This window comes from Caretta caretta, chromosome 10 (assembly GCF_965140235.1).
Source record: "Caretta caretta isolate rCarCar2 chromosome 10, rCarCar1.hap1, whole genome shotgun sequence".
Classification (NCBI taxonomy): Eukaryota; Metazoa; Chordata; order Testudines; family Cheloniidae; genus Caretta; species Caretta caretta.
In genome coordinates this window covers 74,600,449-74,624,705 of record NC_134215.1, presented here as the reverse complement: position 1 = coordinate 74,624,705, position 24,257 = coordinate 74,600,449, and the positions used below count along the sequence as shown (strand labels likewise).

General features: G+C 42.6%; 1 long non-coding RNA gene across 1 annotated transcript in view; it reads left to right on the top strand.

Moving 5' to 3' along the window:
- Window positions 1–24,257, top strand: part of LOC125644232 (uncharacterized) — a 65,079-nt gene that overhangs the window by 21,135 nt on the left and 19,687 nt on the right. The window contains exon 2 of the long non-coding RNA XR_007358930.2: window positions 20,047–20,267. This is a non-coding gene — a long non-coding RNA (uncharacterized LOC125644232). The remainder of the gene's footprint in view (window positions 1–20,046; window positions 20,268–24,257) is intronic.

The window sequence follows — 24,257 nt, the reverse complement described above, 5'->3', positions numbered from 1 at the left end:
GCTCTTCTCATTTCCCTATTCAGCCAGAGCCAAGTTAACCCTCATATTTATCCTTTTCCCCAATTCTGGTAAGTAAGATTGGAGACATTTGGACACTATGTGACTAATATTACGCTCTCGTTAGGATTCTAAAAGTTATGTCCATCTTGTTTTTGTAAACATTCCCCTTCTATTATTTTTTTAAATTTGGCTTTATGAAGATACTTGGAATAGAGGTGAAAATAGAGGGGTGAAAAAAACTCTTCCTACTATTTCACACTAAACCTTTGCTCATTTCTAGCAAGGAACCTTTGGGAAGGTCCTAAAATCTTGTGTCACCCATTAGCTGTGATCATGTCTCCCTGTGTTAGATGGACGACATGCGGTAAAATTAATTCCTGAGTCTAGGAGTATGTACCTCTTAAGTCCCACTGAACCACTATTTTTGGGCTTCAATGCGTATTATGGTTGTACTGGCCCTCTGAAAATGAGTGAGTTTCGCTCATTAGAGGATAGGAGCCTGCAACTTATATAGAGCTTTGGAAGTTACTAGTTAAATTATGGGCTAGGGAGGTGTGGTTTTGGTAGATCTGGTCAAAAAATTTCAGAGGAACATTTCTTCTGTGAGGAAAAATGCTGTTTCATCTAAATCAAAACTTTCTGTGGGACTGTGTTGATTTTGACAAAATTTTGTTCTGGAAAAAAAAAGGGAAAAAAGCATTTGGATTAAAAAACCTATTTATCGGAAAGGAACATTTGGATTTTTCATATCAAAACAAGTTCTTATTTCGAAATGTATTTTGTTTTATTTTATAATTATTATAAAGTACAATAAAATATAGAATTTTAAAACGTCAAAATTGGAATGCAGTGTTTTGATTTCAACCTGAAATTATCTCCCCCCCCCATTTAATTTTGTGAGAAATTATTTTTTTTTGTTTTTGTTTCAATTCAAAACAAAAACACAATTGAAAATGTCAGAATTCCCCATCAAATGGAAACTCTGAGTTTCAACCAGCTCTAGTTTTGATTGCTGAATGTTCTAGGTTCTATCCCCACAAACAAGTGAATTTGATACCTTTGATTAACATTCTCCCCCCCTCCCCCATTATTTTCTATTTTCACACACTTCTGTGCTTCCCGATCCCAGAAGAGGATACAAGCAGGAAACACTGGAAATCCCACAAGACTGTTCTTATGGGATGTCCAGACAAATTTTTTAAACTCAACATCTCTGCACAATTTGGATGTGCTTTAGAGAACAATCTGTAATTTTGAGTGCTTTTCAGTGCCCGTTCTGAACTCTCCATTTACTGAACTTTACCTGTTGCTTAAAAAATAAAATCTACAGATGGGACCAAGCTGCAAAATTCAGATACAAATTTCAAATGTCCCAAAATTCAGATGTTGTCCAGCTATGGGGATTAGGTTCAACCTAGGGACAGCTGCAAAATTTGAATCTGGATTAAGATTCCAACCCTCATACTCAAAGGTTCGGATGTTTGGATCTGGGGTTTTGATTCAAATACATCTCTGTTTATAAAAACAACCTCCCCACCCCCCAAAGCATAGCTATCACAATATACCCTGGATTCACGCCTGTCCAAGCGTAAAAAGAAAAAAAAAACTGTAAACAAAAAATCTTTTCTCAGCTATTGAAGTTTTGGGGGAGCAAAAATACAGGAATATTAAAATTAAAAAAGTTTAAAAATTGAGGGCCAGATCTTCACTTTCCCCTGAGTTTAGTGAGCTTTAGTCACTAATCTCAAGGGAACTTACACCAGAAGTGGATCTGACCACTAATTGCTTTTAGTTTTTGGTTGATCATTTACTTTTGTCACATTGGACAAATAGCTAAATGGGTCATTTGCACTGTCCTTCAGAATGTCTTTAGTTTATGATGTTCATTCAGTAACTCCATGCTGTTGTATCTGGGTTCTGAACACTTCACAAGAAATATTGAAGTTTAGGCTTGGGGAAAGAGGATTTTTTTCATAGGTTATTATTATTATTTATTATTATTTATTTTATTATCTGATGCCATCAAAACATACTCAGTTCTCATCAACTCCTTTTATTTAATGCATGAGGCAAGGTTTTGGCCTACATCACTTGGGAGGCTTCTCCAAATATAGCACTGGCCCAGTCACAACAGAGGAATTCAAATCTATGAATTGTCTGTATTGCTTGACACATTTTTGTTGGGAAAGCCAGGTTGATTCAGACATAGTGTAATTATACCAGACTGTTTGCCCTTTCCTGACTCTCCCATTGATCTTCATACTTCAGTGAGTCTTAATTTTTAAGCTTAGGGAGAGAGAGCCTGTTGCTTTAGGATGTTGCTTCAAGGCCATAGCAATGTTAAACCCAGTGTTAAGATCTCTCACTTAATGTTACAGCTCAAACTCAACGCACATGAACACCGAAGCACTTTGAGGGATGCAGAAAAATATTTTTAAAAGAACAATAGAAAACAACAATTAAGCCTTATAAATCCACAGTTCTAAATTGTACAAAAGGCTGAGGAGCCAGATACAACAGCATTTTAACTGTGTGTGTGTGTGTATTTGACTTCTCTGTCTCTTTGGGATTGGGTGTGGGTGTGGGAAAGAGCAACTCTAACTAGTGCCAGCCCTTGGTAAAAGTACAGAGGGGCTATGATGGGGTGTACAATCCCCACATCACAAGAAGGGGCTAAAGAGCAACTTTGAACCATATAACCCTGCCCCATTGCACCTGCAAACAATGGCAGTCTTGGAGGAGGAGCCTTAAAAAAGGAGAAGCCCAGCACAGAAGGGCCCAGCCTGGGGAGGTGGACAGAGCTCTCGCCCTCAGCTCCTAGAGAGGAGCCCAGCAGAGAACCTTAGCTGGCCTATGAGCCCAGAACAGTGCGACAGTCAGCTGGAAGATCCAGGTAAAATAGACAGCAGCTCCTTATGTCTGTTAATGTAATTTATTTTCCTTTTCTATTTTGAGGACTAAGACTAGGGGCTGGGTCCCAGCACAGACTCCTGCTGAGAATATGAACCACCTGAAGAGAAAGTGGATGCATTGTAGAAAATAGCCCAGGGAAGAAGCAAGAGATCTGACCAGGCAGACTTTAAGCACTTGCCCCAGAGGTCCCTGGGCTGGAAACCAGGGTAGAGGGAGGGACTGGGTTCCCCTATATCTTTCACCAGACAGCTATCCAGAATACCCCAGATACAAAGGGAGCAGAAAGATTATTGGGCATGGGACTATTGTGTGAAAATCTTGGATCACCCTGAAAGGGATGAGATCAAAGGTGACCCAGCCAGAGAGCCAAAGTCTCAAGCCAAAGGGGACCACCAGCGGTGTACTGGTTGGTGAGTCACCTTGATGCAGGGGCTCCAATAGCAATATTCAGATCTTCATTCTGAACACCCTAAAGTTACGATGCGTTTGAATCCAGGATTTGTGACTGTTCTGTCATATGTCTGGGTGTTTGAATGTTTGAAGCTGTCTTTGTGTGTGAGAGGGAATTGGGGTGAAAATGAAAGATGGAATTTGTTTCATTCCTCTATTCTTTCCTCTACTGCCCCTTTGTTTCCATGGGTGAGCATGAGGGCTGGGTGAACTTAGAAAGATTTTATTATGAGATGTTCCCAGATATTCAAATTCTGAAGAAAATATTGTGACTGCAAAGGTGGTCTGGAAATCTCACAAGAACAAGGTCTCTCTTGCACTATTTCAGTTGCAGTCCTGGCTGGGAACTAAGAAATGCAGAAGCACATGAGAATGGAAAAAAATATTAGTAATACAACTTTTCTAAATGTTCAAAAGAGTTTGGCTTGATTTCAGGCCAATGAATCACAGTAAGGTGGCATTTGAACCAGTTTTATCATCCTGTCTGAGAAGGTAGCTAGGTTAGAGAAGCTCTTTTTTCACTGGAGAGCCCATAGAATTTTGATCTGAGATCATGTGATGTAGAGTCTTGCCAGGGACAGAAAGGGGTGGATTCTCCTCTCTCTGTATGTTGATTTCATTTTCAACCATGTATATGCCACAATCTCCTAGACTCACTCAGATGGAATGAGGAGAAAAACCATCAGCAGAAGGCAGGAACCTAAGGCATATGCTGCCTTTTATAGTATAGTGGTAACAGTTTGGGGCTCGATTTGTGGAATTACCACAAGCACTAAGTAAGGTGCAGCACATAAGCATGCTAACTCAGGTGCAGAGCGGTCCCTGATTGCACACTTACATCTGAAGAGAAGTAAACTTCTTTAACCTGATACAGATGACACCCTCCGCCATTCTGACTCAGTTGTTCTGGTTGAAGATTTGAGGGAGCAGAGCCAAGGCTCCTCCCACTTCCTGCCCACCCACCAGTGTGGAGGGGAATATCAGTCTTGTGAAGGCTGCTTTTCCCAGTACTCTGCAGGTGACCTATCCAGAGGTTTAATAGAGCACCTTCAAACACCCCTCTTCCCTGTGTGGGTTCACAGGGAAACGTCATGGTTCACAGGTGCTACAATGAGGAGTTCTGCACAGATAGATAGATAGTAAAAAAAACAATAACATCTGGCAGGTGGCAGATCTATGGAGAGAACATAAATAGAGATCTTAAGCAGCCTCCATCCCTGCCATTTTAGGACTTAGTTTTTGCTTCCCTGCACAGAGAAGATGCTCGCTTGAGTAAAACTGACCTCTAAAAGTCTAAACTCTTACTGTTAAAGACTGAAGCCAAAACAAGAACTTTACTAAACACAGAGTGAATCAGAAATCAGTGGCAGTAACTGAGCCAAAAGGGCGTTTGACAAAAGTATGGCAAAGCCTTTGTAAACCTATCAAAACGTCTTGCATGGCCAGTCACACTGGATGCTGCAACTTTCTGTTGCTCTCTCTCCCAGCTCCCTTTCTCAGGATATGTCTACACTGCAATTAGACACTCACAGCTGGCCTGTGCCAGCTGACTCAGGCTTGTGGGACTTGGGCTAAGAGGCTGTTTAATTGCAGTGTAGTCAGTCGGAGCTGGGACTCTCCCATGTACCCCAGGTTCCAGCCAGAACCTGGATTTCTACACCACATTTAAGCAACCCCTTATCCCGAGCCTCACAAGCCCAAGTCAGCTGGCATGGGCCAATTGCAGGATTTTAATTGCAGTGTAGAAATATCCTGAGTCTTCTAGATTCTACATGTTAGCACATCAGCATGTGTGTTCAACCAGGCCCCCTCTTACAGTCACCTTGGAAATGCTCCTATGAAGCAGACAAAAGAAATGCATTTGGAGTAGATGCTTCCATCCTTGTATATGGAATTAATAATAACTGCAAACCCCAAGAGTGCTGGACATATGTATATCTCATCCCAAATTGATTGAAGCATCCGTTGGTAAGTTCCAGTTACCAGCTAGCAATACTAACTTTGAAGTACAATGTTGCCTTGTGTCTATCAGACTAAACAGCTCTTTGTGACTTGCCATTTAACCAGTTACTCTGACTCTGGCTCTGTTACAGATACTGGAGTGAAATGGTCTGTGTTTGCCTTTGGTTCTCTGGAGTGCTGTATCAGAAGAGGAGAGCATATTCTCCTTTTCCTTCCCCTTCTATGTTGCAGCTCCGAGGATTCTGTAAGAGACTGAAATGTGGCTGCCACATGATGTGCATGGCAGCCAACAATAAAGAGACTCAGCATGATACAAAACCTTTCACCACCTGCTACCTTAAAAAAGGACATGCCATATCTAGGCAGGCTGATACCTGTGGTCTTAGGCCTCCCTGGTATCCAAGATAAACTTTCAAGGGAACTCCCAGAGCCAAATTCATAGATGCACATCATAGACTATCAGGGTTGGAAGGGACCTGAGTAGATCATCTAGTCCAACCCCCTGCTCAAAGCAGGACCAATCCCCAATTTTTGACCCAGATCCCTAAATGGCCCCCTCAAGGATTGAACTCACAACCCTGTGTTTAGCAGGCCAATGCTCAAACCACTGAGCTATCCTTCCCATCCAGGAGAGTAGGACATGCACTTTGGAACCTACACTTCTTGGGTGGAAGGCGGTGATTGGATGGGTGATTCTCCCTGGAGAAGAGTAGGTAGCAGCAGATCTTCCCTTGAGGTTCTACAATGCAAGACCAGCTTTATTTTTTGTCTCCCTAGAAGGACAGAGGCTGTCTGGGGGAGGTGCTGAATCGGCAGCCCATCTCAGTTCACCCCTTCCCAACGTGGCATGATTTTGAAGGTCCCTGATAGAGCAGAGGTTGTGGGTGATTTTCTCCACTGGTAACACTTCTTTTCTGAGCACCCAGTGACTCTATGGGAGCCCATGCAAAGGGGCATTGACCTGTCAAACCCAGTGGTTGCCTTGGATATTCAGACATGAGGAAATCTGGTGTGTTTCAAAGCCTGCAAACCCATGAGAAGTGCTTCTGGCACAAATGTATGTAGATATTGCTCAAATCTTTTCTTGCCAAATGAGAAGGATTCATGAGGCTCTAGCTAGAAGTCTCTGAGAACATAATTTCAAGTGACATGTTCTAGTACTTCCTTCTTCATCCCAAACCAAGACGTGCAGAGGCAGCTCGCACACACAAATTCCTTTAAAAAAATAACCCAACTTTTTAGACTCTCAAAGGAGTCTCAGCTGTGGCTGTGCTGAGACTCTGGAAGGCCAGAGTCAGTCCTCAGTCTGCTTTAATTGATTCTCTGGCATCACCTGTGAGAACAACGGAATGTACAGTCAACAGCAAGCCCCTGACATAGATAACTTATTTTTTAATCCACTTTGTCTTTAGACAATCGATCAAGGTAGTATGAAACACCTAGAGGACAGCTGAGACTTTAAAGGTCTTTAGTAGCAGAACCCATCAAGGTGGGGAAAAGGGGTGGGAGGGGAAGTATGCAAATAAATTGCTTATTCTGTCTTGCTGTTCTTTCGTTCTGTCAGCCTGGTTTTAAAACATAATAAGAAGCCCTAATCTCACCATGCGTAGGCTCTCTTGGGGTTTGAAACTGTAATGAAAGCATTTTAACTCAGCAGTAACTGGATTAGAGTAATGCAAGCACCCTGTCACCTTTGGGACCTCCTGTTCCTATCTAGACCTAAATAAATGTGCATGGAAATTGTTTGAAACTGATGGCTGTGCAAGATCAGAAGCTAATGTAGACAATCTCAGGCTGGAACTTGGCAGGGCTGCAAAGGAATGTGGAGCTGGCATTGAAAATAGCTCATTTGTGGACATGAACGGGAAGTGCTCATAGCTTCAGAGGTAGAGCTTCTTCAGCTCAATGACAGGGAGATCAGTAGAGCGCCACTAGCATCTCTCACCCAAACTGAGGGAACTTAATATTTTGTCTAGAAAACAAGCCAATCAGGTTCCCTCCAACCCCCACACACCTTCCTTCAGAACTAGTTCCAGTTTGCTGTGCAAGTTTGCTCACCTTCATTATTCCACAGGTTTATTAATATGCTTTTTATGGAAGCGAAATAATGCTAACCTTGGGCCAGATCCTCAAGTGCTGTAAATAGGTGTCCCTCTTTTGCCTGAAAGCTGGGGATTTGGCTTCTTTATTCTCTCTCAATAGCCTGCCCACTTTTATGCCCTTTTAGTTTGCTTATTTGTCTGTTATTTTGATGAGCCACTGAAGTTTCTCTGCTAAATATAAGGCTAACTACAGAATAATCTTACCATCAGACACTCCTGATATGTTTGGTACCTTGCTGTTTTCCTTTCCCCCTCTCTCTTTCTCTGTCTCTCTTTCTCTTTTATCCAATGGAAGCTAAAACTTTATTATAAAACTGAAGATAAGTGTATCAGTTTGCTTGGATTCTGGCACAACAGAACACAAGCAATGAGAAGATAAGGGAATTTGGTTGAATACAACAAGTAGCATGGAATCTAAACCAAATTACATCAGATAAGACTTCCACTGAGTTTCTATTAAAACTGTAATAAATAAGGAACACAAAAAAATTCTTTTTCAGGATTTTTTTTTTGTTATTGTCTCTATCAGTTCTTCAGAGGTGTTCTTCTGTTCTTCTGTTCATATTTGGAACCAATAAGCTCAGGTCAACTAATGTCAAAGGTCTGGCAGATGCAGATTAGTGACTGAAAGACTCAATAAAGTTTTATTTAGTTATTTAGTTTATTTAGGCTCTCATAGGACAATCCATTAGCCTGCCGAGGGGCCAAGCAGTAGTATTAACAGCAGTCTGTGGCTCATAACCCTGTAGCTACAGTTAGGGTCCAAAAACAGGACAGTGGCTGGTGGGAGGTAGGGATGGGAACTGAACTAAATTAAGTATATATTTAATATGTTGGATTTCAGGATCATATGGGTTTGGATGAATATGCCAGTCTTCTGTGCCAGATCCCCTGTTGGTGGTAATGAGTATACCTCCTCTGAATTGATCCAACTGCTGAATGCATGGATTAGTCCTTTCTCCAGTTGTTTTTAACAAGCCCTCCTACCCAGGCAGAGACAGTGGTTGGCTTTCCCTTCACCAAATGAGATGAGGGAGAGAGAAAAGGTCAGTACACCCAACAAGGGGGGAAAATACTGCAAGTAGGTAGGAAAATTTGGAACCCAAATGCTTCAGAATGTGACATGTCCCTAATCTGGATGTAATGGTATTTTGAATATTGGGCATCATGTACATTTTGAGGAAACCAAACAAAGGTCTTAAATCCCACAGCACGTAGGGGGGTGGGCATAAGTCTTTTTATAAAAGTGAAAGTGGATGATAAAAAAACAACCTTCCACACAAACTTCCTCGTGGCTGGACTTTACTAAAACTAGACAAGTCCTTTACAACACACACTTTGCTTCTCTAAAAAAAAAATAAGGATACTAAACTATCTAAACTACTGCATCCACAAGAGGCCACAGCAATGGTTCTTTTAACCCACCCAGCAATATTGTTAATCTATCCAACTATACTCTTAGCCCAGCAGAAGAATCTGTCCTATCTCGGGGCCTCTCCTTCTGCCCTTCCACCCCCACGAACATGATACAGTTATGTGGTGACCTAGAATCCTACTTTCGACGTCTCCGACTCAAGAAATATTTCCAACACACCTCTGAACAACATACTAATCCACAGAGACCTTCCTACCAACACTACAAAAAGAAGGATTCTAGGTGGACTCCTCCTGAAGGTCGAAACAACAGACTGGACTTCTACATAGAGTGCTTCCACTGACGTGCACAGGCTGAAATTGTAGAAAAGCGGCATCACTTGCCCCATAACCTCAGCCGTGCAGAATACAATGCCATCCACAGCCTCAGAAACAACTCTGACATCAAAAAGGCTGACAAAGGAGGTGCTGTTGTCATCATGAATAGGTCGGAATATGAACAAGAGGCTGCTCAGCAGCTCTCCGACACCACTTTCTACAAGCCATTACCCTCTGATCCCACTGAGGGTTACCAAAAGAAACTACACCATTTGCTCAAGAAACTCCCTGAAAAAGCACAAGAACAAATCCGCACAGACACACCCCTGGAACTCTGACCTGGGATAGTCTATCTGCTACCCAAGATCCATAAACCTGGAAATCCTGGGTGCCCCATCATCTCAGGCATTGGCACCCTGACAGCAGGATTCTCTGGCTATGTAGACTCCCTCCTCAGGCCCTATGCTACCAGCACTCCCAGCTATCTTCGAGACACCACTGACTTCCTGAGGAAACTACAATCCATCGGTGATCTTCCTGATAACACCATCCTGGCCACTATGGATGTAGAAGCTCTCTACACCAACATTCCACACAAAGATGGACTACAAGCCGTCAGGAACAGTATCCCCGATAATGTCACGGCAAACCTGGTGGCTGAACTTTGTGACTTTGTCCTTACCCATAACTATTTCACATTTGGGGACAATGTATACCTTCAAATCAGCGGCACTGCTATGGGTACCCATATGGCCCCACACTGTGCCAACATTTTTATGGCTGACTTAGAACAACACTTTCTCAGTTTTTGTCCCCTAATGCCCCTACTCTACTTGTGCTATATTGATGACATCTTCATCATCTGGACCCATGGAAAAGAAGCCCTTGTGGAATTCCACCATGATTTCAACAATTTCCATCCCACCATCAACCTCAGCCTGGACCAGTCCACACAAGAGAGCCACTTCCTGGACACTACGGTGCTAATAAGTGATGGTCACATAAACACCACGTTATACCAGAAACCAACTGACCACTATTCCTACCTACATGTCTCCAGCTTTCACCCAGACCACACCACACGATCCATTGTCTACAGCCAACCTCTATGATACAACCGCATTTGCTCCAACCCCTCAGACAGAGACAAACATCTACAGGATCTCTATCAAACATTCTTACAACTACAATACTCACCTGCTGAAGTGAAGAAACAGATTGACAGAGCCAGAAGAGTACCCAGAAGTCACCTACTACAGGACAGGCCCAACAAAGAAAATAACAGAACGCCACTAGCCATCACCTTCAGCCCCCAACTAAAACCTCTCCAATGCATCATCAAGGATCTACAACCTATCCTGAAGGACGACCCATCTCTCTCACAAATCTTGGGAGACAGGCCAGTCCTTGCCTACAGACAGCCCCCTAACCTGAAGCAAATACTCACCAGCAACCACATACCACACAACAGAACCACTAACCCAGGAACCTATCCTTGCAACAAAGCCCATTGCCAACTGTGTCCACATATCTATTCAGGGGACACCATCAGAGGGCCTAAACTCATCAGCCACACTATCAGAGGCTCGTTCACCTGCACATCTACTAATGTGATATATGCCATCATGTGCCAGCAATGCCCCTCTGCCATGTACATTGGTCAAACTGGACAGTCTCTATGTAGAAGAATAAATGGACACAAATCAGATGTCAAGAGTTATAACATTCATAAACCAGTAGGAGAACACTTCAATCTCTCTGGTCACTCGATTTCTGACCTAAAAGTGGCTATTCTTCAACAAAAAGACTTCAGAAACAGACTCCAATGAGAGACTGCTGAATTGGAATTAATTTGCAAATTGGATACAATTAACTTAGGCTTGAATAGAGACTGGGAGTGGTTGAGTCATTACAGAAAGTAAAACTATTTCCCCTTGTTTATTTCCCCCTCCCCCCTCCACCCCCCCCCCCCCATCCACTGTTCCTCAGATGTTCTTGTTAACTGCTGGAAATGGCCCACCTTGATTATCACTACAAAGGGTTTTCTCCCTCCCCCCCGCCCATTCTCCTGCTGGTAATAGCTCATCTTAAGTGATCACTCTCCTTACAGTGTGCATGATAAACACCCATTTTTTCATGTTCTGTGTGTATATAAATCTCCTCACGGTATTTTCCACTGAATGCATCCGATGAAGTGAGCTGTAGCTCACGAAAGCCTATGCTCAAATAAATTGGTTAGTCTCTAAGGTGCCACAAGTCCTCCTTTTCTTTTTGCGAATTTAGACTAACATGGCTGCTACTCTGAAACCAGTAAAATTTAAGTTACTCTTGCTGTTTCCACCAATGAACTAAATCTGGTTATTATTTTTATTGGGTAAAATTTTCAGAAGTGCTTAATGGCCAACTTTTCAAAGGTATTCAGGTGTCTACAGATAGAGATATGTGCCTCATGGGATTTTCAAAAGCATGTAAGCACGGTAGGCATCTATCTGCATCTTTAGGTGCCTAAACACCTTTGAAATCTGGCTGTAAGTGATTTAGGGTAAAATTTTCTGTCACCTAAGTGACTTGGGAGCCTCTGTCTCATTTTCAAAAGTGACTTGGGCTTTTAGTAGCAGAAAGACAAAATTTTCAAATATGCTTATGGGTCTGTCTAGTCACAATAGCTGGCCTGTACCAGCCAACTTGGGCTCATGGGGCTCAAGCTGTGGGGCTGTTTCATTGCTGTGTAGATTTCCAGGCTCTCCCACCTTGCAGGGTCCAAGAGCCCAGGTTCCAGCCTGAGCCCAGAAGTCTAGACAGCAATGAAAGCCCCACCCCAGGGGCTAGTCAGCTGGCACAGGCAAGCCACAGGTGTCTAGTTGCTGTGTAGACATACCCTAAGTGACATTGCAGTCTAAGTCCTATTCAAAATCAATGCTCCAAAGTCACTTAGCTGCTTCACAATATATTACCCATGGGGCAGACAGAGGACACAATGAGGAGGATCTTTGTTTTGAAATAGGTGGTTTACTCACCTTAGGGCCAAACGTCTCTGTGTTCCTCACAAAATGCCTCTATAAGTGCACTGTGTCAAGGGTTAAAGTGCACTTGCCCTCCCAACCAGTGCTTCTTTTGGAGCTCGCTCTAGTACTGGACTGTCCTAAGGCTGTGTCAAGGCATTTGCTGTGAGAATAGTACTCATGGCTCCATAGCTTTTCCCTATCACACCAGCAACTCAGTAGCTCGTCCCCTTTTTTTCTATTTAACTTAGAATGGAAGACAGGCCAGGGACACACCTTGCAGGGATGTGACAGACAGTATATGCCAGAAGAGAAGTTTTCTTTACTCTGATTTAGAATGTGCCTCCCCAGAGCTCTGTCACATGTACAAATGTTGGCTCCCATCCTACAAACGCAGTACTACCAACCAAGGTGATGTTCACTATTACGCAATGCTGTCAGTTTTGGATGGTACGTACGGACTGGTTAGGACTGACTGAGTTGTCCAAACAGACTTCGTGCATCCAGGAAGCTTTGTGAAGGGTGCCGTTCTTCATTTGAGAAAGAATTTACTGAACTTTTTGGAAGGATTGAGCATGTTGTTCTCACCTCTTGGCGGAGCATCACTTTTTTACATTGACCGAAAGATCAACAAAATCCACTTGTAATAAATGTGCACCCAGAGGCAACGTCTGGGAGGCATGCAGGGTCACTTTCCCCGTACCCCCCGGCCCCGCTCGATTTTCTGCTTTCCTTGTACTCAGTAACTCTGCTGAAGCCAGCTGCCCTCACTCTGTCCCCCCCACCCCCACTATTGGCACCAGTTATCTGTGAACACCTGATGTATGAAAAGCAGATAATTGGCAGTCAGACCACAAAGCCTGCACACACAGTGTTCATTTGTATGAGCAAATGCGGGATTTGAGCATTCTTTTCTGCAGGTGCAACTTCAGAGGTTGTGGACTAGATCCCCTTGCATAAATGACTATCGATCACCTTTCTTCCCCAGCAATGCAACTGTGGCAGGGAGTGTAATGATGGGTCATGAGTGGTCCCACCTTCATTTATGCCTATAGGCTTGCTACTTTCACAAAACCCTAGGGGAGAGACCGCAGGTGCTACCCCGGGGTAGGAGGCAATGGGTGTGGGTTGTGTGCTGCTCCTAGGGGGTAGGATGCCCGGTGGGTAGTTAGTGCACAGTGAGCCTACCGCATACTCACCCAGCAGTGTCAGCTCTGCAGCTCCTGTTCAGTGTCGCTGGCTGTGTTCAGCTCCCTGCACTGGTGCATGGGGTCGCAGTGCTGCTCAAGTTTGTCCCAGCTGTCCCTCCATCAAGCTGAGTGAGTGGCGCAATGGCCCCATACACTATGCTGTAACACTGCTCACTCAGGTATAGCCCCAGTGCCACCCACCCCACATCAGGAAGTCCAGGAGTGGTGAGCTGAGCCCAGCTAGACCCGTGGAACAGAACCTTCAGGAGCCGCTGCTGCAGGGTTATTTGTTTTACCATTAGGCTCCATTAGGAAAGGGGTAGATAATAAGACAGAACACCTCGTAATGCCACTCTATAAATCCATGATACTCCCACACCTTGAATATTGGGTGCACTTCTGGTCACTCCATCTCACAAAAGATAGATTAGACTTGGAAACCATACAGAGAAGGCCAAGAAAAATGATTAAGGGTATGGAATATCTTCCATATGAGGAGAGATTAAAAAGACTGGAACTGTTCAGTTTAGAAAAGAAATTACTAAGGGGGGATATGATAGAGATCCATGAAATCATGAATGGTGGGGAGAAAGTGAATAAGGAAGTGTTATTTACTCCTTCACATAATAAAAGAACCAGGGGTCACCCAATAAAATTAGTCGGCAGCAGGTTCAAAACTAAGATTCACACAATGCACAGTCAATCTATGGAACTTGTTGCCAGGAGGTGATGTGAAGGCCAAAAGTGCAACTGAGTTCAAGAATTAAATAAGTTCGTGGAGACCAGGTCCACCAGTGGCTATTAGCCAAGATGGTCAAGGATTCAATCCAATGCTTTGAATGTCCTTAAACCTCTGACTGCCAGAAGCTGGGATTGGATGACAGGGGGTGGATCACTCAATAAATTGCCCTGCTCTGTTCTTTCCTTCTGAACCATCTGGCACGGGCCACAATCCCACCTTGATTATCATACACATTGTGAAGAGAGTGGTCACTTTGGATGGGCTATTACCAGCAGGAGAGTGAGTTTGTATGTGTATGGGGGTGGGGGGGTGAGAAAACCTGGATTTGTGCTGGAAATGGCCCACCTTGATTATCATGCACATTGTAGGGAGAGTGGTCACTTTGGATAAGCTATTACCAGCAGGAGAGTGAGTTTGTGTGTGTGGTTTTTGGAGGGGGGTGAGGGAGTGAGAGAACCTGGATTTGTGCAGGAAATGGCCCACCTTGATTATCATACACATTGTGAAGAGAGTGGTCACTTTGGATGGGCTATCACCAGCAGGAGAGTGAGTTTGTGTGGGGAGGGGCGGAGGGTGAGAAAACCTGGATTTGTGCTGGAAATGGCCCAACTTGATGATCACTTTAGATAAGCTATTACCAGCAGGACAGTGGGGTGGGAGGAGGTATTGTTTCATGGTCTCTGTGTGTATATAATGTCTTCTGTGCTCACGAAAGCTCATGCTCAAATAAATTGGTTAGTCTCTAAGGTGCCACAAGTACTCCTTTTCTTTTTGCGAATACAGACTTACACGGCTGTTTCTCTGAAACCAATCAGAAGACAGGTTACTGGCCTGGATGGACCATTGGTCTGACTCATTTCTCTCTTCAGATGATATTCTTATATCATTTTGTATGTTATTTTTTGTTTTAATTTGCTACAGGGCTGTAAGAACACATGACTATCAAGTGAAAATTTGTATTGTATACCTCCTTTTTTCAATTGCATAATATGCTTGAAAATGCCAACTGAAGGCTACTGGGGGTGTGGTCACTATCCTCTATTAGCTCTGCTATTGATTGGTGCAGGTTAGAGCAGCTTCTAAGTAGCCCTACTGTGTGCCAGCTGAAACAGCCCCCTAGGGGATGGTTTGTTAGTCTAGGGGTGCAACCAGGGTACAACCCTCCAACTATGCTTGTCCTTGGCCTGTGGCAGGGGACAGGAGTAGATTGCATAAAGCCAGATATGACACTACCTGAGGATTTCCCTACAAAAAGGGAATCCCCAGCTGGTTGTGTGTGGGGTTTTGTTTGTTTTGGGAATTTTGTGTATGCACACATGCATGCGTAAAGCCAGTAGAACAAAGGCCAAGAATCTGGCCATGAATTGCAAAACCTGGCCCTTAACATAAATAATAGGCTTCAAATTTAGATTGCACTGGATCTGATCACTTCCAGTATTCCAGGTCTCCAGGTATGCTTTACGTCACAGATTATAAAGATTATGAAGACTATAAAGATCTTCTTAGTGTATGCACAATGTGCCTCAGGTGGCACGTGACCAGGATTCATCACCGAATTTGGTCCGCTGGTTGGATCATTAGCTTCCCCGTCTTGGGCCGGTTACTGACAGGGAGTGTGATGTGAACGCTGATCCAGGCCCCCGCTATAAAGATAATAGAACATATCCTGATTCATGACATCGTTTTCTGGAGAGAGATGGGGGAATTCAGGCTGCTCTTAACAGCTTGTACTATATACCCTCTTTTCATTTCCCATGACACTTACAAATGGAAAGGGGTCATGGTGTCAGTCTGGGCACCCCATTAGAAATGAGGGTGGGGAAGAAAGCTTAGTTTGACCTTGAAAATGCTGTGGAATCTGGTTTGATTTTTGGAGAGGATTGTTTGTAGAAAGTGTATCTGAAAAGGGGAACACTATAGCAGTTGTTTAAATCCTCCAGCACTTCAATGGTTAATTCCACCTCGCTAGGCTGTTTCAGTGCTTTGGCCCTGCTGACTTTGAGTGCAAGGCAAAATGAATGTTCTGGCCCTGGAAAGGGGACAGTGGCTTGAGAGGAGAAGAATCCCCTCCGGGCCTTGAGCGCAGTTTGCGGCTTTAGGTGAAATGAGTTTAGTAGTGTCCGCTCAGTCTCCAGTGGACAATAGCCTGTGTCATAAAATAACTTCATGCATAATATGGCATATTTGTCAGCCTCTTCTTCAGAGAAGCTCAGGTTAGAGCTCTTTATATCCATCTTGGGACAATCTCCAGTAAGAAAGATCGTACTGTTTGGCTAGCAGATATCTAGACTATTTCATTTTATTCCACCTTTCATTCTTATGGGATGTGTATGTGTGTGTATCTAATCTATTCTAATCTAATCTATCTATCTAGAGTTTTAAGAGTCTATAACTTTTCTACAGTGTAAAATAAGTGAAAATGATCAGCATCCATCAGGCACTTAAACAATTTAATTAAAGGGAAGTTAAAATATGTATGAGTGGGACTAAATAAACGGTGTCCATAGATTTATATTATTTCCACTCCACCCTTTAAGTGTTCACTTCTTAGGCAAAATCACATTCATAAGAAAGTTGAATCAACTGTAAAAATTAGATCTCCATGTGTGGGGGGAGGGGGAAAAAGTGTTCCTGTTATGTTTCTGATAATAGGAAGCCTTTCCCATTTGTTATCACATACAACAAGGTATTCTTCCACTGCCAACTCAGTTTAGGGTGTGTGCACACAGACACACTCCAGATCAGTTTAGATTGAGAGAAAGAGAGAGAGAGAGAGAGAGAGAGAGAGAGAGAGTCACACCCTCAGAATTCAGGTGGCCTCAAACGGCCATATAATCCCAGCCTCAATTAAACTTTCCAAGGTCAGTGGTCTTCTAGCAGGTCAGACATAAATTAGTCAGGTGAGAGTCCCGAGGCACAGAAAAGCCATATTTATTCTTTATCCACAGTTCATAGCTATCAAATGAAGCCTAACGCAGAGAAAGCAAGGGAGAGAGGTTCTCAAAAGCTCCTGCACTCCTAAGTACAACCTTTGTTGTTGTTTTTTTAATACAAAAATAAAAAATATAGTACATGAATAATGCAAGACGCAGTAAAACAAGGGGAAGAATTTTTAAGGAACACTGTGCTGGAGGACAAATGTCTAAAGATTAAAATATTTTGTCTGATCTGCTTTTGCACATTTTCCTTTGCAAAAGGAGGCACTTCTCATCATTTTTTTAAAATCAAGGTTTGTTTGCAGATGTGTCTGTGCCACAGAGTTTGGACCCAGATTCCAATGCAGACTTCCCCGGAGTTTAGCTAGACACATTCCATGCCCTGGTTCAGTCCATTATGGAAACAGGGCTATATTGCAACATCTATTGAGGTCTGTGTATTACAGATCTAATTCTCCCTTGATTCAGGGAAGTTCAGAATGAGCGTACCAGTTTGGCATCTCCTTAAATATGCAAGTTTTATACTTAAATAATAATATGTAGGGCCTAAACCAAAGTTCATTGAAGACCATGGAAAGATTCCTATTGACTTCAGAGGGCTTGGGATCAGGCTCAGGAAGAATTATTCATATTCAGAGAGCAGATTAAAAGACATTTTGAGGTATACTAACTTCAGTACAATCCCTCTAAGCTTATTGTCCAAACCAGAGTGATCAATGCCAAGATTAATACATGGGCTTTGAAGATCCAACACCCAGTAAGCTTTAATGGACTTTGTCCTGCCATGCTGGATCATATTTTAAAAGCTGGATATTGTCTTGACAAGTAGAATTTGACCTGCCTATATTTTTTTTCCCCTCAAAAAGTTGTTAAAGTTTAGTTTTATGCCATTTGGATGAAAATTCAAAAATAAAATCACCTTTAGAAGAAGGACATTTTTGAAAATGACAAAAAGAAAAGGAGTACTTGTGGCACCTTAGAGACTAACCAATTTATTTGAGCATGAGCTTTCGTGAGCTGCAGCTCACTTCATCAGATGTTTACCGTGGAAACTGCAGCAGACTTTATATACACACAGAAATCATGAAACAATACCTCCTCCCACCCCACTGTCCTGCTGGTAATAGCTTATCTAAAGTGATCAACAGGTGGGCCATTTCCAGCACAAATCCAGGTTTTCTCACCCTCCACCCCCCCCCACAAATTCACTCTGCTATGGGTACCCGCATGGCCCCACAGTATGCCAACATTTTTATGGCTGATTTAGAACAACGCTTCCTCAGCTCTCGTCCCCTAAAGCCCCTACTCTACTTGCGCTATATTGATGACATCTTCATCATCTGGACCCATGGAAAAGAAGCCCTTGAGGAATTCCACCATGATTTCAACAATTTCCATCCCACCACCAACCTCAGCCTGGTCCAGTCCACACAAGAGATCCACTTCCTGGACACTACAGTGCTAATAAACAATGGCCACATAAACACCACCCTATACCGGAAACCTACTGACCGCTATTCCTACCTGCATGCCTCCAGCTTTCACCCTGACCACACCACACGATCCATCGTCTACAGCCAAGCTCTGCGATACAACCGCATTTGCTCCAACCCCTCAGACAGAGACAAACACCTACAAGATCTCTGTCAAGCTTTCTTACAACTACAATACCCACCTGCAGAAGTAAAGAAACAGATTGATAGAGCCAGAAGAGTTCCCAGAAGTTACCTACTACAGGACAGGCCTAACAAAGAAAATAACAGAACGCCACTAGCGGTCACCTTCAGCCCCCAACTAAAACCCCTCCAACGCATTATTAAGGATCTACAACCTATCCTAAAGGATGACCCAACACTCTCACAAGTCTTGGGAGACAGGCCAGTCCTTGCCTACAGACAGCCCCGCAACCTGAAGCAAATACTCACCAACAACCACCTACCACACAACAGAACCACTAACCCAGGAACTTATCCTTGCAACAAAGCCCGTTGCCAATTGTGCCCACATATCTATTCAGGGGACACCATCACAGGGCCTAATAACATCAGCCACACTATCAGAGGCTCGTTCACCTGCACATCCACCAATGTGATATATGCCATCATGTGCCAGCAATGCCCCTCTGCCATGTACATTGGTCAAACTGGACAGTCTCTACGTAAAAGAATAAATGGACACAAATCAGATGTCAAGAATTATAACATTCATAAACCAGTCGGAGAACACTTCAATCTCTCTGGTCACGCAATCACAGACATGAAGGTCGCTATCTTAAAACAAAAAAACTTCAAATCCAGACTCCAGTGAGAAACTGCTGAATTGGAATTCATTTGCAAATTGGATACTATTAATTTAGGCTTAAATAGAGACTGGGAGTGGCTAAGTCATTATGCAAGGTAGCCTGTTTCCTCTTGTTTTTTCCTAACCCCCCCCCCCCCAGATGTTCTGGTTTAACTTGGATTTAAACCTGGAGAGTGGTCAGTTTAGATGAGCTATTACCAGCAGGAGAGTGAGTTTGTGTGTGTATGGGGGTGGGGGGGATGTGAGAAAACCTTGATCTATGCAGGAAATAGCCCGACTTGATTATGTAAAGAGTTGTCACTTTGGATGGGCTAGCACCAGCAGGAGAGTGAATTTGTGTGGGGGGGTGGAGGGTGAGAAAACCTGGATTTGTGCTGGAAATGGCCCACCTGTTGATCACTTTAGATAAGCTACTACCAGCAGGACAGTGGGGTGGGAGGAGGTATTGTTTCATGATTTCTGTGTGTATATAAAGTCTGCTGCAGTTTCCACGGTAAACATCTGATGAAGTGAGCTGTAGCTCACGAAAGCTCATGCTCAAATAAATTGGTTAGTCTCTAAGGTGCCACAAGTACTCCTTTTCTTTTTGCGAATACAGACTAACACGGCTGTTCCTCTGAAACTTGAAAATGACAGTGACCGTAAGTGTAGTAATGGCAGAGTTACTCAATTCAATGACAATGGGCAAAAAATATTTTGCAGTGGAAAATACTGTATTTGACAAAATATTCATAGATGTATCCCTTTGCCATTCAGGGCTCAGTCCAGAAATCTTTTAAGCATTGGACCTTTAAAGATTTGCAAGTGAAATCCAGAGGTTTTGTTCAGTTCTGAGCAGAATGACTATAAATCTTCATCATCCCAACAATGGGTCAGAATGCCTCAGCTGGAGTAAACTGGAGTTGTTCCGTTGACTTCAACAGAGTTAAACCAATTTATATCTGCTGAGAAACTGGATCAATAAGTATGGAAGCCTGGTGAGGAAATTATTATTCTAATTTTTATTTGTTCCTTTTCAAGTAATCTTTTTGTGAATTACAATTTATATAGGTAGTAGTATAATATCTATGATAATGTACATGCATTTATCTTCTAATAACTTTCAGTTACTTTCAGCCTCTCATCCAAAACTTTTCAAAGACCAATATTTTGTCAAGTGTACAGCTGGATGAATGGTAAGAAAAATTGATTTACAAATATTTTGGTGAATAAAAGTCTCTTTTGTTCTGTATAATGGAGTCATATGATTAGTTATTCAGTGATTATTGGTAGTATTCAAACTACTAATGTGTATTTGCAAGTATAGCTGTGAATCACTAAAGTTTCACAAATTTAGTAGGAATGATTATTCATCTGAAAATTCTTTTAAAAATGGTTATTAATCTCTTATTGATCTCCAGTTGAAAAACTTTCCGTCTTCCAATCAAGGAATGGAAAAAAAAAAAAAACCAGGTGATCTAGGTGATCAACTACACACCATGAATGACTACTATTGAAGAGTCAAAATGAACAGTTTGCAAGCAATGAAAAATAATTGTCAAAACTAATAAGCCAACATGAATAACAAACAACGCTTATGGAAATCAGGATTTGTTCATGGAGAATTATGAAAAAATGAGGCTGCATTCATAATTACCAGTCTAGATGCTGCGTTCGTGATCCAGACTCTTATCATTTAAAGATGTCATGAGACAGGACTTAACAGAAAAGCATTTGGTTGATACAAATATCAGCTCTCAGTTTCTTTTATATGTATTCACTTTAGAAGCCTTTGGAAGTTGGGTTTGCAAGCTATCGGCTTGATATCCATGAGCATACAAGCTACAGTTCAGTCGTTTTCCGCTTCTGGTTTGAACATCTGAAAGGATATGGGGAATCTTGAAAAATGTTTTGGAAGGTTTTATGTGTTCCTAATCCCATTGCGAGATTGCAATCCACATTATGCTAGAGGATAATAATATGAGAATCGAGATCAGATGTCTGATGCTGTAGATTAGATGTGAAAAAGGGTACAACAATATAAAAGGCTTCCATTTAGATTTTAACCAAACACCACCTTTCAAAGGAAAGGGGAGGGCAAAGCTTATTAAATATCTTCTCTTTATGTCTGTTTCCCCTATGTTTCTCCCGCTATCCTTTCATACGCGCACTTTAGCAGTGAATGCATCACAGTGACCCCTGCTGGCAGAAGCTGATTAAAGCAGTCCTCAAACAACCAGGGCCAACAGAACATTGTTTAAAGAAATTTGTATCCCAGCCCTTTATATATATAATAATTGTGCATGTGTGTGTGTGTATAAGAAGGAATCCAATACCACTCTGAGCTCAGCCTGGCATGAGTAAGATCTACAGCAGGGATCGGCAACCTTTGGCATGCAGCCAGACAAGGGTAAGCCCCCTTGCAGGCCGGGATGGTTTGTTTACCTGCCGCATCCACAAGTTTGGTGGATCGTGGCTTCCACTGGCTGCGGTTCACCGTCCCCGGCCAATGCAGTTTGTGGAAAGTGGCGGCCAGCACATACCTTGGGCCGTGCTGCTTCCCGCATCCCTTATTGGCTGGGGATGGCGAACTGTGGCCAGTGGGAGCTGCGATTGGCCAAACCTGTGGATGCTGCAGGTAAACAAACTTGACTGGCCCACCAGGGGGCTTACCCTGGCGGGCCGTGTGCCAAAGGTTGCCGATCCCTGCTCTACAGTGTCAATGTATATATGTTTTCTAGGTGCAACTCCTCCGAGTCCAAATCATTCAGTCTAAAATGTTGGCAAAAAACAGACTCCATTCACACCTCCTTCATTTGGAGAGTCCTATGCCTCATTTAACAGCCTTTTTGATAATTTACAGTCACCTCCACCATGCTAAAGACAGCAGTTAAGGGACACAAACCAAGAGCTTTTTGCAGATCCAAGTTAGATTTTTTACAACCTCCAGAGTTATTAATTAACTTGGAAAGAAAAGGGGAGATTGGTTGGGAGGAGAATATACACTTGAATGTTCTGTTGTGGGATTCACGTCTGTCTCAATTTCCTGATTCTCTATTTATTTAAACCAAATCGTCAAAGTCAATGGCTAAGAATCCAACTGAATGAGCATAAAAGTCTCTTCCAAGGATTTTCTCAGCTCAGTGTGACAAAATGGCTCGTTGGCAGGAAAACTGAACATTTCCTCACATTTTATTGGCATGAACAGACTCTCTTGTGATGAGAGAACTGGAAGGATGAAACGGGGGACACAAACACATAAACACTCATGCAAAATGGAGAAGTGCATGTCACTGAAATGCTGCATTGTGATCTTGGGCATCACATTACCTCCCTATGCCTCAGTTTACCAATCTGTAAAATATGGATAATAATTTACAGCTTTTACATAGAAAAACTGAAGACAGATGGAGACACACAGGCTTGGTTTCTCTCATCAAGACCTTTAGATTGCCAGATCTGTAGAGTCCTGATGAACTGTCACCCCAGGCTTGGGTATAACTTAGTTTCTGATCAGGCTGCCCAAAGTCTTCTAGGTTCTCTAAAGCCCACCACTGGAGATTATAAACCTTTTTCCTCTTGGCTGTTTGAAACATGTGAGTTTGATGTGGGGCTGCTAATTACAGGTGGTATTACCTGAACCTCAAAAGAGAGTCATGACCATCTTTAAACAGTGTAAGTCACCCTTCTCTCCTCAAGGAATCACTTCTGACACTAAATTGTATCTGATAGTGGAGCGATTGACAATTACTGCCCAATCTTGACCCCCCCCCCCTTTTTGAGAGGGCGGGGGCAGGAGGTACTTACATAGAAGACAGTAGTTTTCAGTTCAAGGTGATTTGAACACCACTGATCCACTGGGTAGGTTCCACATTTGAAGGTCATGATCATGGATGACCTCTTGCTGGTTTTAGGTTGGTCATGCTGGTCATCTAATCAACTTTGACATGATTGACTGTAGGCTATTGCTTCATTGACCAAAGGACATGACTGTTGTGTCCGTAGTTGCTGTTCAGTGCTTTCACCAATTCCTAAAAAAAAGGCTCCATTCAGGATGATGAAAAAGTGTGTGTCGACATTGAGGGCATTGAAATGTGGTGTCTTCCAAGAATCTATCTTTTCACTACGTTGTTGAACATACCCATAGAACCATAATTATATGTTTCTTGCTTGTACACTCTATATATTTGGTTTCTGCTCTGAAGGAATACTTATATCAAATTACAAGCTATATTTATTCATAATTATATAAATGACAATATTATGTATTTTGCCACATTACAAACATAAGGACTTTGTTGCATAATAAAGATTCTCTGGAGTGGGACACATCAGAGGAAGTGGCTGTATAACATAAATGTGTAATTCTGACCACTTAGAGCAATTGTATCAATCTAAGGCTCCTGATGCTGCATCAGAATCCATGGAGATGGACCCCTGAACTTGCACGGAGTCCTACTGAAGCTACATATTAGGCATGAAACCCTAGACCCATTGAAAACCACTGGGGTTTTGCCCTTGACTTCAGTTGGACCAAGATTTCACCCTAGAATCAGGAACCAGTTTGGGTTATGGTTGTACAACACCTATCACAATGGGGTCCTGGTCCATGACTAGGCATGATAGTAATACAAATAAATAATCTTATTATTAATATTAATGTGACTTGTTTTTCACCATACTGCAAAGTATTAATAAACTAACTCAAATTCACATGACTAAGGCTTGATACTAAATTGCTTTAAAACAATCAAAATGCGACACAGACACTGTGGCTACATACATAAAGCGATGTAGTCTCTGTACGTGTGTACACAATGGGTTTTAAAAATATATCTTTAAACAAAACTATATGGTTTAGTTTCCCTCCATCCCAATGATGTGATACTTCATGGCACAGTGACAGAATAAGAAAATGAGTTTATTACATTTACTTAGAAAACTACTCGGTGATCTGTATGAGCTTCTTGAGCTATGTCAACATTTTC